Genomic DNA, 16,192 nt, shown 5'->3' with positions numbered 1-16,192 from the left:
ATGATTAATAAATAAATAAATAATATGACATTAACTAAAGCCTACTGACTAATAAATAAATAAATACAGAAATAGACAATGTGACATTAACTACAGCCAACTAAATTTAATGAATAATTAAATATAAATAAATAATGTGATGTAATCTAAAGTCTACTGACTAATAAATAAATGTGATGTTAACTAAAGTCTATTATATAGTCCACAAAAACTATGAAAATATGTCAACACATAAACTCTAAATTATTTCTGACCACTACATGATGATGACCAGCTTGTGATGACAGTAGATCTCTGACCTACAGTACTAATGTAAATCATCTTTTGTTCTAGTCATATATACGATTGCTGTGGCAATACTATCATTATTTGTGAAATCGATCAGCTATTTTTCAATAACTCGTGCTATTATTTTTATGCCAATGGATTTCAGACGAAAAAGTAGGAAATAAACATTTCACCCATTTCACTGCAGCTGAAGGATCTCCTGAAGTTCACAGCTGGCAGTCCGAGGAGAAACTATCTGAAATGACGTGCAGCTTTGACACGTCCAGTCAACATTCTCCAAAACAAGACCCAGAGGCAGAGCGCTCAAGGCGCAGAACCTGAGCAAAACCTAACCCTGACACCCAGACCTCATGGTTCAACAACCGGGCTATTCATTTTAATGATCTGACACAGAAAAAGGTGAATTTACTGCAAAAATCAAACTTTAACATGTATTGTCAGCTAGTTCTCAATGCTAGACGGATTCAGTGACTTCTGGAAATTTGAGATATCAACCATCTGTTTTCAACATTGATAATAATCATAAATGTTTCTTGAGCAGCACATCATCATATTAGAATGATTTCTGAAGGATCATGTGACACTGAAGACTGGAATAATGATGCTGAAAATTCAGCTTTGCATCACAGGAATAAATTACATTTAAAAATATAATTAAATAGAAAATAGTGATTTTAAATGCAAATAATATTTCACAATATTACAGTTTTTACTGTATTTCTGATCAAATAAATTCAGCCTTAGTGAGCATAAAAGACCTCTTTCAAAAACTTTAAAAAAAAATCTTATTATTCCAAAATTTTGACCAGAAAAACAAAGAAAAAACAACAACAACAAAAAACCAAAAACGATTTGTACATATTTTCTCTTTACATTCCAGGAACAACCCAAATCAACCCACAAATTCATGATGGTGCGGTTCTGATCGATTACAGTCCCATGATCAAGCAGAACAGCTCCAGCCTTTACCTAACGCACCAGAACCAGTACAATTCCCACCGGCAGCCATTGTTTTGAAGAGGTTGTGTCTGACTTCTCATGAGTAACAAACGAAAATCCACTCAAAATATCGTGATAGAAATGTGATGCAATAAGACATGACCACGGCCGTCTCTTCTGAATAATGTATCACTACAGTGAGCACATCCTCATCATCTCCCAGGAAATGTCAGAGCCGAAATCAGATTCCAAATGTCAAGTAAACATGAATCTTCTTTGAAAGAGAACGCATTCCAGGCTCAGGAATATTGCTTCATTTCCTCGGCCTGGATTGATAAAACTGTTTGTCAGGATTGGCTCGACTGCATATTCTCCCACATTGTGGTGATGAGATCTGCAAGTGAGCTCTAAATAAAGACGAGTGCGCTGGCCTGCGTCAAGACATACTGAATTCTCCAGGCCGATCTCACACACTCATTTACACAAGCTCCTCCAGTCAAACAGATGACTAAAGCCCTAAAGGCCAAATATTTCCTCTCTCAACCATTTCAGGAAGTAGCTCATATTGTACAGTAGGCACTAGTGTACAGTCCGCCGTGTGGTTCCATCCGCTGCGGCTCCTCCCGACGGAGTTTGAGCATAAAGAACATCTGCAAAGTTTCGACGCTCAAAGTTCAATGCAAAGGGAGATATTTTCTTTTACAGAAATCACTGTTTAAGGACTACAACAAATGGCTGGTAGGGACTATAACAAGCTTCTTCCCGGGTTGGTGACATCACTAACCCCAAAATTTACATAGACCCTACCGATGAGAACACGCAACAAAGGGGGTGAGGCCATGTTGGGCTGTTTTAGAGAAGAGGAAGAGTTTTTGTAGTAGAGTGTTGTTACCATTGCCGTCATTTTACAGCGGACTGCTTCACAAACGAGGGTCAATTCAACACTGGATTTGCACAAAAGAATAACATGACGGCACATGCTAGTCGATGAGTTGAATCAACTCCACAGCAACTACATAAATTTATCCACTAACCATTCAGAAACGTCCAGTTTCATTCTAAAAGTTGTAACTTCTTCCTGAGTCTCTCCATCAGTGTCCGACTCCGGTTTGAACAATGTAAGGCTGAACACCGTTACTGACAATCCTGACAATTTTGGCTGCGTGAGATTCTCCAGCTTTGCTGTTGTTGAGCAACCGAAGCACGAGCTGTTAAAGCTCCGCCCTCTTTTGGAAAGGGGGCCGGGAGCAGCAGCTCATTTGCATTTAAAGGGACACACACAAAAACGGCGTGTTTTTGCTCACACCCAAATAGGGGCAAATTTGACAAGCTATAATAAATGACCTGTGGGGTATTTTGAGCTGAAAGTTTACAGACACATTCTGGGGACACCAGAGACTTATATTACATCTTGTGAAAAGGGGCATAATAGGTCCTTTTAACTGAAATCCTATACTATAATTAGTGCTGCTAAAATAATATTTTATAAATAACATGCCATATTTGGTATTGAGAAAGGGTCCATTAGTGATTGTGATTTCGACTTCAGTGAAAGTTACATTATTGCGCCATTAGATGGCAGCAAAGACGGTCTTCATGAAGTGAGTCAGTAGCAAAGACTTTTATTTTGAAATGGACGGACACAAGGTTGTGAACAAGGATGTCGTTTTTACTTTAACCAATTCTTTATAAGACACAACTTACAAATGCATTGAAAAATGGGAAATCCCCTTAACTGTTAAAAGGACAAAGACAAAGACATTGCTTTCCTCAGCAAACATTCAAACTGATTTTGTGAGTATGACACTGATAATATAAGACTGATCTGAAGAATATCAGCTAGATCCAGGTAATGCACTCATCGATCTCTCTCTCTCTCATAACACTCTACTAGGCTACTCGTGTGACATTGCTCATATATATAATAAAATTGTAAAATACCAATTTATGTATAATATAAAAATTCAATCATATATAAAATGATCAAATATGTAAAAATAAAAAATATTTGTATGTAAAATATACAGAATAAATCAACAAAGTACAAATGGTACAGAACATCTAAACAGCTCGAGTGCAGTCGTGATTCTTCTTCAGCTGGTATTATACTGTAAGATGTGATTAAGGTATCATCACACTCTAGAAGGCACAACTGAAGATTGTTAGTAAATATCAACATCTGGGCCTGTGTGTGGTATCAGCAGTATCAGTGTGTTTTTCAATGAGATGTGCTTCATTATCTGTGTGCGCTCTAGACAGTTGTGACGTCTGCTCTGTGTCTGTGAACACGCAGCAGACCAACACTTTAGGTTTTTCTGTTTACGCTGTGATAATGGCCGGGTGACAGTACATTATCCTGCTCATTAAATTAATACATGGACATAAATTATTGACTTGACATTTCCTTTTTAATTTCTTTTATATGAGAAGAAAGATCACTGTGACTTCAGAGGCAACAGACAAAGGCAAAATTATGGAGGGCCAATTTATTCAAAATTAAATCATTAATTAAACATTGAAATATTTAAATAAATGATTAAATACATAATTAAATTGTTAATAAAACATACAAATAATTAAATTAATTATTAAATCACCAAAACAATTTAATATATGTACCTTTTATTTAATTTTAGCATTTTTTTAGCATTATTTTTGGATTGCTTTTCTGTTTAAGCATGAGCTTGTGTCATTTTCATTTTCAGAAAGTCCAAAGAACTCAAGTTTGACAGGTGACGCCCACTATTGTCGACTGACGCAATCCAAAAATAATGCTAAAAATGAAAAATGAGCGCAAACAAATGCTAAAATGAAATAAAATAAGGAATTATTTTTTATGTAATAATAATAATAATATTTCAACATTTATTTAATGATTTAATTTTGAGTAATTTGGCCCTCCATAAAAATAGCCTCCAAAAATTAAAATTAGGTACTAGAAAAAACATAATCTAAAATTTAATATCTAATAAATGTATGCTGAATGAATGAAATGAAATGAGCCATACAGTTTATTAAACTTAACTTATAGAGGTTATTTCAATCTGAAAAATGAGGGAAAAAAATGGCCTAAAAGCAAAATGTTTCAAAGGCAGAGCAAGTTATTACATTTCGATAAGATTATGAAAACAAACAAAACTGGAACAATGTGCACAAGAAGACCATGAATGTGCATTAAGTAAATGGGGTCAATTTGATTTTATGTTTAGCATAAACTATTCCTCTGAGCCGCATCATCTCACATTCAGATGATGAGTTGATCTAATCCTCTCTTCTAGTATTTATTCTTTATCTCCTTTGTCCCTCTTCTCCTTTCCCAGGTCCAGTTTTGCTCTATTTTACTCTCTCCATCTGTCTCTCTCTGTCATTTTGGTCTCTTTCTCTCCTCCGTCGCAGGTAGTCATTAAACCCGCAGCAGATGGTGCAGCTGTTGTCTGGTATCTGAGAGTCTCTTCACTCACCACGGCTCTGCGGCTATGGACACAACACACTCAAACTGCTGCTGTGGAGAAATGATTTACTAGCTCACACATTCGCCACCAAAGAGCCTGGCTGAAATCAGCAGGAAATAGAGCTGTTTACACTCAGATGAATCTGTTTCAGGCATATTTAATAAACACGACCAAGACAATGTAATTGGAAATATACTTGTTCTAATATTTGTCTTTAAAGGGATATTTCAGCCCAAAATGGAAGTTCTGTTATCATTTACAATGTCATTCAAATGTTTGGGTCAGTAAGACTTAAAAAAAATAATTAATACAACCTTTTTTTTTATTTAGGATGCATTAAATTGTTCAAAAGTGACAGTAAAGACATTTATAATGTTACAAAGGTTTCTATTTTTAAATAAATGCTGTTCATTTGAACATTGTATTCATAAAATAATCATGATTCATCACAGTTTCCACAAAAATATTGAGCAGTACAATTGTTTTCAACATTGATAATAAAAATAAAGTTTCTTGAGCAGCAAATCAGTATATTAGAATGATTTCTGAAGGATCATGTGACATTCAGAATTCAGCTTTACCATCACAGGAATAAATTACATTTTAAAATGTATTAAAATATTAAACAGTTATTTTAAATGGTAATAATTTTTCACATTATTACTGTTTTTACTGTATGTTTGATCCATAGACTGTATAAAACATGGATGTAGTGTCTGTGACGTCACCCATAGGTTTCTGAAGAGCATTTTTGAAGCTCAAATTGGGCGGAGCCAGTCGGCGCCATCTTGGCAGCGCTTCACCGCACGTCACTCCTGGATAACCGAAAATGGGCAAAGAGGCGGGACGTGGGTGGAGCTGAGGTGCCTGGTTCCCTGAAACCACGCCCGCCTAGCTTGACGTGATCAAGTTAGCTCAGGCTAAGGAGCTTTCTATCTATCTTTGATCTAAAATAATAATAAATTATACATCATTTGAAAGTTCTAAGGGTCACTGTCTACGGTATTTGTTTTACGATATAGATGCTCCAGCAACAGTATTAGTGTCGGGTGTGCAAATGACAACACACAAAATCAAAACGGGACTTCTTTGTAATAAAATAGCGATCGTGAGGTGAATCCAATCCGTCACACTTGGGTACAATGTCCATGATAAGCGTCCGTTGAAAAACATCCAACAGCACTTTTTGTCCACAAAAGCGTTAAATCCATGAAATATTGATATATTGTCCATTGTTTGAGTCATATTTCTTCTGAACGATCTGCTCTCCATCATCGTTCTTCAAGAAATTATGCAATCTCAACACGGTTTATGTTGTAAAACTGTATATGATCGTATACATTAGACTCTCACAAACAAATGAGCCCACGTCCAAAGTATATTTTTCAAAATAGTGCAGCAGCTTTAGTTAATATCCAAGCAGTGCTTTTGGATTTTGTGGTGTCTTGAGAGGCATATTCTCCAGCCATTTACATTGTAGTAAATCTGATGGATAAAACTTTTAGCCAATGCCAAGACGATCCAACAACGTGTGTTCTGTTTATCTTCCGATGCCAAGTTCAGCGGCTGGAATTAGCTGAGGTGACGTCAAGTCAAGTCAAGTCACCTTTATTTATATAGCGCTTTTTAAAATGTAGATTGTGTCAAAGCAGCTTTACATTGATAACTGGTACATTGTTTGGCTGCACAGCAGCTCTTAAAGAATAGTGTCAATGCAGGCAGATCAAAACACTGTTGAATATCAAATGTCAAGTCAAGACATGCTAACAGACAGCAGTGGCAATCCACCTGTCACTCAAGTGGCCACGCCCTTAATTATGCAGAACTTTAAGGATTAATATAATTTAAACGCATGAGTTATAAAAAAAATTCACCCCCCTCACAGTTGTCATGAAGGACAAAGTTAGCTATTTAGTCCAAAACCACTTTTTGTACCAGGCTGTAAACATACTTTTTTCTTCTGTAAAGTTGGGCATTTTAACATGGGGGTCTATGGGATTGACTCCCTTTTGGAGCCTGTCTCTAGTTGCCAGTCGATGAACTGCAGTTTAAGTCACTTCATTGTTGGTTTCAAGAGAGAGAATGGAAGGTTGCCGCTTGGTTTGATCACATAAAGGCAGTCTTAATCGACTTCTTTCAAAAACATCTTCAAAATGGATGCTGAACTCTAAAAACATTTCATAAAAGTAATCTATACGACTTGTGTGCAATCTATACTAGTCTTCTGAAGCCATACGCTAGTTTTGTGTGAGAAACAGACTGAGACAAACCTCTGTTGTCGCTCTCAATTCAAAAATATCAGCTTTAGATGCATCATAGCAGACTTTAAATGCCATTGGTTCTCATGATGTTCTTGGTTCTCTCAGAATATTCTTGAAATCGTCTCCTTTTCACAGGTATAGAAATGACATGAGAGTGAGTAAATGATGACAATGTGAACTATTCCTTTAACACATCTTGCACACTTTCACACTGTTTAACCACCTTTACAGTTAGAGTAACTCATTTCATTACGACGCCTCTTTCACCACAGTAGACTCTCATTATTGTTCAAATGATGCACTTTTTCAATATGTGCAACTGAATAGAGAATCGATCGTCTTACATATCGACCCTGTTTTATTCAGCCATTCACTGAAATTGTAAGAGCATATAACAAATGTATTACAAAACTGCATATGAGGTTCTACAGGATTAGACCTGCACATCAGGGTATAAGAGATCTATAGTGAAATTAATGATTAGAATCAGTGTGGAAACAAAACGCAAAGGCTTTATTTCTATGCATTGGCTGTGACACATTAATGAGATATGGCAGAGAAAGTGTGAGGAGGAGGAGGAGGAGACACAATTCTCCATATGGCTTCATGCATGAGAATGAGTAAATAATGACAGAATTTATATTTTTGAAGAGGCAGCCAACAAACAGATTGGGAGCAAATATAATGCATTTCCAAAGGAACAGAAGAGCACAGCCGTGAAGGATGGAGAGATCTCTCGCAAAGCATGTTACAATCACACAATTTGTTTTAATAAGCCCTAAAAAAAAACCTCAAACAAGTTCCAATAATGCCAGGAACTGAACTTGTAATTTTGCAAAGTGGGACTGCCTCGTGTCAAAACAACAGTGAACCTCCGAGCCACTAAAACTAGGTCTTCACGGGAGATTAACTGATATTTCACATCATGCTAAAATGAAATGCGGAAATAACGGCTAGTTTTCAAGCCTGGAATTCAATGGGGGAACAAAGTAATATACCATTATCTGCTGCAAAATAACTGCTGCCTCACTTACGACCAAATAAACCAAAAAATCACCACTAAATTTTCCTGATTGCTAAACTCAAAGACATTTTTCAATGCAAATGCTCCCCTTAGATATGCTGAAATCCAGTTTGAGATCACATTTTGAAGTTCTTGCAAATGCAATCATCATGATTACAATTCCTCATAATATATTAGTGATTGGAACAAACCCTAAGTATTAAATGTCAGTGTGTCTTACACTGTTTGTAATTAATAGCAGAAATCAAACCGTTTATAAAGGAGAAGTGTACTATTACTTTTATAAGCAATCAGACTTACAATTTTCACCTGACAGACCTTGAAAGTGGCTTACACTTCCATTGAAACTGTATCTAGAGATCTAGTTTTACACTCTAAAAAATGCTGGGTTAAAAACTACCCAAGTTGGGTTGAAAATGGACAAATCCAGCAATTGGGTTGTTTTAACCCAGCAGTTGGGTTAAATGTTTGCCCAATGTGCTGGGCAGTTTTATTTAAACTTACAATATGTCTGGCTTAAAATGAACCCAAAATAGGTTGGAAATTAAAAATCAGACACATAATTACTAGAGGCAAAAATAATAATCAAAATGTGGACATTTAATTTAATAAATGTTTATTAATTATTATTCATTAAACGTATTAATAAATGTTAATTTCCATTCAATTTTAGCAAGCAATACAGTAATTTTTTACAGTAATTGGGCAAATATTTGACCCAACCGCTGAGTTAAAACAACCTATTAGCCTGGGTTTAAACAACCCAATCACTGGGTTTGTCCACTTTTGTTTTAACCCAGCATTTTTTAGAGTGTACCTTCTATCTAAAGAGATGCCATTATGGCGCTCTACATTCACAGTCTGTTAAGTTAAAAAATGTAAATGCATTATGTGATTCGCACAGTCACATAGAAAGTCAATCCTCAAAGCATAGTCACAATCACCTTCATTTAATCTAGACGTGATCACAGAAATTGTCTTACTATAATTGGCTTGAGCTGTTACAGGCCTACGGTAATGAGTTCTGGATACACTGATGATAACGTAATGCACGTATATGCAAAATGTATATGTCTCAAATGTTCATTGTCCTCTGAACTACCCCATCAGGATGGACACTTCCCAGAATGCCTGAAATCTGTTGGCGGAAGATGATGGCTATAATCAGCTATGTGATTAGAATAAGGCTTTGATTGGATCCGCCAGGTTTTTCTCTCTAACCTGTGCAAGGAGAGATTCTCTGGAGAGAGTTAATAGGATCTAAAGACCATGGTGAAATTTTGTGAGTCTGAACTGCGTTCCCTCATTATCGGGCCACGCTTGCATGGAGAATGTTAAGCAGGCTGCTCCACACCGTAGGGTGGTACGATGCACGGCAACTTCATCAAAGAGAATATTTCAGATAGGAGAGCACAATGAACCTGGAGACATCAGTTGTCATTATGATTATTAAGATACTTTGGAGTTCAAGAAGATTTATATCAAGGATGGATGGTGAATTTCTGCTTGGTTGCAGTTTCACTGGCAGATGGTCGTGTTCCATTTAGAATTGAAATGAGAATGCCTTTCAAATCTCCAATTCAGTTTTTGAATTTGAATTGAGGTAGCAGAGTTTGAATGCAAGGAAGTAAACTCAAAAGCAAAAAAATTCATGTAACTAATTTAAATTAGAAAAGTTTGTCAGACAGACAGACAGACAGATAGATAAACAGACAGACAGACAGATGATAGATAGATAGATAGATAGATAGATAGATAGATAGATAGATAGATAGATAGAATATGTGTGAGTTTAATGGCTGTGATCCTCAATGTTACATTAAAAAAAAAAAGTTCTAAAAAGTGAAAATTTCCAGAATTATACAAGAACACTGCTGTTATAAAGTTCACTGATGTTACACTGAGATGGTTGCTGGTGCTCAAAAATTAAATCTTCACCCAGCACTCCCTTACCAAGTCATGTTGAGGAATTTGCACTGACCATGAATAATACATTCATGACTGACTTCGGCAAATTCTGTTGGGTCCTGCACTCTTGAGACCTGAATCCTGGGAACATGGACTGAAGTTCAGTTGAGAGCAGAATGAGAACTTGATTCCATAAGACATGTTTTTGCTATACGACTTTCAAAAGCCAGAGTTTCACCATGCAGCGCTGCAACTCATGTTTTGCCAAAAAAAACACCCACTTATACATTATCAATGCTAATTAAGAAGTCAATACTACCACAATAACAGACCTCGCTCAAACAATTGGTTGTTCATTCAAATATTTGTTGTCTGTATTTGTGTTCCCATCCAAAATTATTAAGCACTGTCTATTCATCTTGGCCAAACATCAAGATTACATAAGGTCACATTAAAAAGCCCAGACAATCTGTGTATTTCATTTAACCATTAGACATTAATAATTGGCAATCCATAAAACAAATAAACTTGCTCTCATTAGAGGATTATAGTAAGACTGTGGAACTGGTCTTGTAAGCATCTAGTATAATAGGCACACAAAGTGAGGAAAAATCCATCCATCCATCCATCCATAGCCATTCATTGGTGGTGGGATTTTTCAGTGACTCTTTCTGCAGGTTACATGGCTATGCCAGTAGGTGGCGACAAGTGACTTTTTATAAGTGAGTCATTGATTCATTCATTGAAAAAGATTAATTCAGAACTCATTCATTCAGAAATGTAACATGACTGACTGCTTCTGAAATCGCATACTCTCTTGAGTAGGTACTTATTTTGAATAAGTACTGTGTGAGCGCTAAAAATGTAGGTGCTATATAGTATAAATGTGTATAGTATGAATGTAATCCGGACATACTATATCTGCCATGTTGTCATTATCATGTGACCTACTAGCATCAGTTGCGTCACTTCACTGCCATTTACAAATCCTCTCCCGTGGTCTCATGGTATAGTAAAGTGTCCATCATATGCACGCTTCAGAATCACATCGGAAGTAGTAGGTCATCCGGGTACTTTTTGCCTTCTCTTGTATGAATACTGTGCATTCGGACATACCTCTTTTGTCACATACTGTTTTTTGCCTACTATATAGTAGGGAAGTAAGCAATTTTCTGTCTTTATAAGTGAGTCATTGAATCATTAATTCAACTGATTGGTTATTTAAGTTTTTTATATATATATATATATATATATATACATATTTAAATCATGACAACTCTCTGAAGATTTTTAGCAATAGATCTGTTAGGCTGCTGCTGAATTTCTGCTGCTGTAGATTATTGCTGTTGTTGTAGATTATTGCTGCTGCTGCAGAGCAAGTACATGAACTTGCTACTGCCAATACATACGCCGATACGCTGCTGCGAGTAAGACATAGTGTTGCTGCCCAAATAGCATATCAATAACCCAGAGCAGATCTATACAGGTGGAGCTGGGGAAGGAGGAGAGTTTTAGAGGAACTCTGAAGCACGCTGCAAACTGCTATAGTGCATATAACCAGCCCTTTAAATGTGTGAGCAACAAGCTCATTGGCTGCAGAAGTGACATGAACCAATCAGCATGTGCCAAGTAGTTAATGCTGTAATTATCATCAGCTTGCGTTAAGGACCCATCAGCCTGCACCATCTAGAGTTTCATGACTGAATTATGTGTATATATGGCTAATATTGAATTAAATAAAAACATTGCTGATCACATAAAACAATAATTTGTAATTAATATTCATGTTTTATGATGTCCCCCCTTTCAGTCTTCTCTGACTATTCATACAGCCCTGTAAAAAGATTATTATTTTTTTATATTATTATTATTAGATGGCTAATGAAAGAACTCAAGATAACACCAGAAGCAGGAATGAACACATGCAAAAAAATTTGGTGTTGCATGCGCTTGCATATTGTTTAGACGCTTCACAAACAATGGGTCCCTAATGTTGTTTATCCACAGGTGAGGTCATGGCGGTGTGCAGAGCACTCTAATTCAAAGTGCTGATAGCGCACAGCTCCAGAGGACGAGAGAGAAGGAAGCAAGATAAGGCAGGATGTAATTAAGGTTTCATTGCCTTCTGTTCCCCAGGCCTGCACTCCACACACAAGATCTAACACACAAAGCGGCGATACGCAGAGCGCATACACTCAGGGTAAACAGCTGGGCACAGCTAAGTCGCAGCACAAATGGTAAAGGTTACCAGGATGACGCTGATCTGAGACCAGTCCTGTGGCGTCTATTTGAGGTTGGAAAAAGCGATGCTAATTTAGATTAGAATAACTTACAGCCCTCTGCAGAGCAAGTATGTAATTTTAAGGTCATTCATACACAGCAATCTTACGAGACGATTACTCCTCTACTTCAGAACCACAGCAAAGAAACCCAGCTGAAATAAAACCCACAAGCCAAGAGGTTTACAAGATTCATTGTGCAAGACAGATACTCAAATTACACGATCAATCAAAAGTTTGAACACACCTGCTCACTTTTTTATTACACTACCATTTTCCACATTTTAGATTGATAGCAAACTCTTTAAAACTATGAAATAACATATATTACTGTGGCGAACAGAGCTCAACATGCTGCAACTGAAGAAAACACATGCAAACAGAAAAAAACACCAGCAAATTAAGAAAAGATCTTCAGTTTGACAACACGTGCTGCAAATACTCACAACGCAACCAAATACAGAAATGTGCAAATAGCACAGATGACAACAAACATGTTGAACCTGGCTGAGACATGCTTATTGTTCAATGTATACTTGTCAGTGAGGTTGCATTGTGATATTTGCAGCACGTTTCTGTATTTGGTTGCATTGTGATATTTGCAGCACGTTTCTGTATTCGGTTGCGTTGTGAGTATTTGCAGCATGTTTCTGTATTTTGTTGGGTTGTGAAAATTTGCAGCACGTTTCTGTATTTGGTTGCATTGTGAGTATTTGCAGCACGTTTCTGTATTTTGTTGGGTTGTGAGTATTTGCAGCACATTTCTGTATTTGGTTGCTTTGTGAGTATTTGCAGCACGTTTCTGTATTTGGTTGTGTTGTGAGTATTATTTGGTTGGGTTGTGAATATTTGTAGCACGTTTCTGTATTTGGTTGCATTGTGAGTATTTGCAGCACGTTTCTGTATTTGGTTGCTTTGTGAGTATTTGCAGCACGTTTATGTATTTGGTTGTGTTGTGAGTATTATTTGGTTGGGTTGTGAATATTTGTAGCACGTTTCTGTATTCGGTTGCGTTTTGAGTATTTGCAGCATGTTTCTGTATTCGGTTGCGTTGCGAGTATTTGCAGTGCATTTCTGTATTTGGTTGCGTTGTGAGTATTTGCAGCACGTTTCTGTATTTGGTTGTGTTGTGAGTATTATTTGGTTGCGTTGTGAGTATTTGCAGCGCATTTCTATATTTGGTTGCGTTGTGAGTATTTACAGCACGTTTCTGTATTTTGGTTGTGTTGTGAGTATTTGCAGCATGTTTCTGTATTTGATTGCGTTGTGAGTATTTGCAGCACGTTTCTGTATTTGGTTGGGTTGTGAGTATTTGCAGCACGTTTCTGTATTTGATTGTGTTGTGAATATTATTTGGTTGGGTTGTGAATATTTGTAGCACGTTTCTGTATTCAGTTGCGTTGTGAGTATTTGCAGCGTGTTTCTGTATTTGGTTGCGTTGTGAGTATTTGCAGCGTGTTTCTGTATTCGGTTGCGTTGTGAGCATTTGCAATACGTTTCTGTATTCGGTTGCGTTGCGAGTATTTGCAGCATGTTTCTGTATTTGGTTTCGCTGTGAGTATTATTTGGTTGGGTTGTGAATATTTGTAGCACGTTTCTGTATTCGGTTGCGTTGTGAGTATTATTTGGTTGGGTTGTGAATATTTGTAGCACGTTTCTGTATTCGGTTGCGTTGTGAGTATTTGCAGCACATTTCTGCATTTTGGTTGCGTTGTGAGTATTATTTGGTTGGGTTGTGAATATTTGTAGCACGTTTCTGTATTCGGTTGCGTTGTGAGTATTTGCAGCACGTTTCTGTATTTGGTTGCGTTGTGAGTATTTGCAGCGTGTTTCTGTATTCGGTTGCGTTGTGAGCATTTGCAATACGTTTCTGTATTCGGTTGCGTTGCGAGTATTCGCAGCACGTTTCTGTATTTGGTTGAGTTGTGAGTATTTGCAGCACATTTCTGCATTTTGGTTGCGTTGTGAGTATTTGCAGCATGTTTCTGTATTTGGTTTCGCTGTGAGTATTATTTGGTTGGGTTGTGAATATTTGCAGCACGTTTCTGTATTTTGGTTGCGTTGTGAGTATTATTTGGTTGGGTTGTGAATATTTGTAGCACGTTTCTGTATTCGGTTGCGTTGTGAGTATTTGCAGCACGTTTCTGTATTTGGTTGTGTTGCAGCACGTTTTGTCAAACTACTGAAGATGTTACTGTATATATTAGTTTGCCTTTTTTGCAATATAATTCTGTCAGATAAATACCTTAACCAAGTTTAGTGTTTTGTTCTTCCCTCATATTTAAAAATATTAAATATTTTCTTTATATTTTGATGGTTTAATTGAACATGTAAGGTCAGTAAAAACAAATATACCCTCCAGGCATCACTTTTGGCCACTCTTGTATGTAGTTTTCCTTCAAATTGAACAACTAAATCATTAATTCATCTGTAAAGCATTTCTAAAAAACATGTAAAACCAAATAAAGCTTTACACCGTGTCCTAACCAGACAAGGCGCGACGCTGCGACACGCGATAAAAGGTATCTTTTCCATGTAAATCAGAGTTTTTGTCCTAACCAGCCGTGACGGCGACACACGAATATTCTATTTTACAAATGGTTTCTATTTCTCCGCGACGTCGCGGCTGGAACAAAAAACACAAAGTATGGCAATGATAATATCAGGTACTGTTTATGTGCTTTATTTAATGTTAAAAGCGTCTAATGTGAGTTTGAATATCATTCTGTGTTCCCAGCTTTTTAGCTGTAATGAAAACAACACTGGCTAATTCACCTCAGATCTTGAAAATAAATAAATGGGCACAAGAATGTTCAAACTGTCAACTCAATGCGAACAAACAAGTGTATTCTATGACAAAGATTGGTTCAGTCACTCTGTATGTACTTTAAATAATGTTTAAATTGTGTAATATTTATGAATTTTACTATGTACTTGGCCATTTCATTGTGTCTGCTGTGCTCTTGCCGAGAGAGCCCGCCCACACTCTCTTCTGATTGGCTGTGGTTTTTGATTGATGTTATCGCTTCTCATTTTCGCGTCGCATCTAGTGTAGACAGTCAAATTGCTTGTCGCTGGAATCTTATCGCATCGAGTCTGGTTAGGATACAGTGTTACAGTGTTTACATAACATAAAGTAAGAACTTCATTAACAGATCCTGCACAACCAGTATTGTTTGAAAAATGCAGTGTCATAAATGCAATATCATACAGTACTACAGCATTATACTAAAATGGAATATACTAGAATGGAAATCAAAAGCTTGAAGTGGAAACTCATTTATTGTCAATCATTTAAATACCATCCTGATTGTATATAATGAATTTCTGGTATGAAACGTCAGCCCTGCTGTTTACGCTTGCCTCTCATTTTTCCTAAAGGGAGGGAGAATGAGAATTTTGTTGCCTCAAGCCTCATCTGTCCTTTTTCTAAAGCATCCACCACCTCCACCCCATTACAAAAATTCATTTTCATCATGCTGTGACAACTACAAGCACTACAATATCATGTAAATGGGTCATGCAGCACATTTTTATGTCCTCATCAATATTAACCTTGCAATTTATAAAGATGGAAATAATATTAGATTTCTTTTTCTTTCATTACAATATCACAATTAAGCAAATATAAGGGTTTATATAATATAATTTACATTATTTCTTTGACTGGTTGTTTATTCCGGGAAATTATATTCCAAGTGTTATTTTTTTTTCTTGAATCAAAATGTTTAAATGAAAATAAATATTGTTTTAAAAATTAATAAATGTACAGGTTTTTCCTCATACCATCCTGTTAGTCTTTTGTAAAATCTCTTAACTAACAATAGCCAGTTCCTTATGACATCATCCTCCAGGAAGTGACATCATTTTGGTGAGAAACCAACAGCACAAACATCAGTAAGTATTAGAAATGAATTTGATGAATTCTGTAAAACCTGCATGATGAACTGAATCATTCATTTCACATTGGAAAAAATGAAATTCACATTTTAAAATTAATTCCAAGTATCACATCTTATTTCTGAATGTCTGGTGTACAGT

The 16,192-nt window shown here is 36.5% G+C and overlaps 1 protein-coding gene and 1 long non-coding RNA gene across 15 annotated transcripts in view; both read right to left on the bottom strand.

Annotated features, from left to right (window-relative positions):
• LOC127518482 (uncharacterized) overlaps nucleotides 1–2,371 on the bottom strand; it is a 241,839-nt gene extending 239,468 nt beyond the window's left edge. The window contains exon 1 of the long non-coding RNA XR_007931575.1: nucleotides 2,273–2,371. This is a non-coding gene — a long non-coding RNA (uncharacterized LOC127518482). The remainder of the gene's footprint in view (nucleotides 1–2,272) is intronic.
• b3galt1b (UDP-Gal:betaGlcNAc beta 1,3-galactosyltransferase, polypeptide 1b) overlaps nucleotides 1–16,192 on the bottom strand; it is a 185,226-nt gene that overhangs the window by 45,525 nt on the left and 123,509 nt on the right. The gene's annotated exons all lie outside the window — the stretch shown is intronic.

This window comes from Ctenopharyngodon idella, chromosome 9 (genome assembly GCF_019924925.1).
Source record: "Ctenopharyngodon idella isolate HZGC_01 chromosome 9, HZGC01, whole genome shotgun sequence".
NCBI lineage: Eukaryota > Metazoa > Chordata > Actinopteri > Cypriniformes > Xenocyprididae > Ctenopharyngodon > Ctenopharyngodon idella.
Note: the sequence above shows the minus strand (reverse complement) of the source record. Positions and strands in the feature narration are given on the sequence as shown.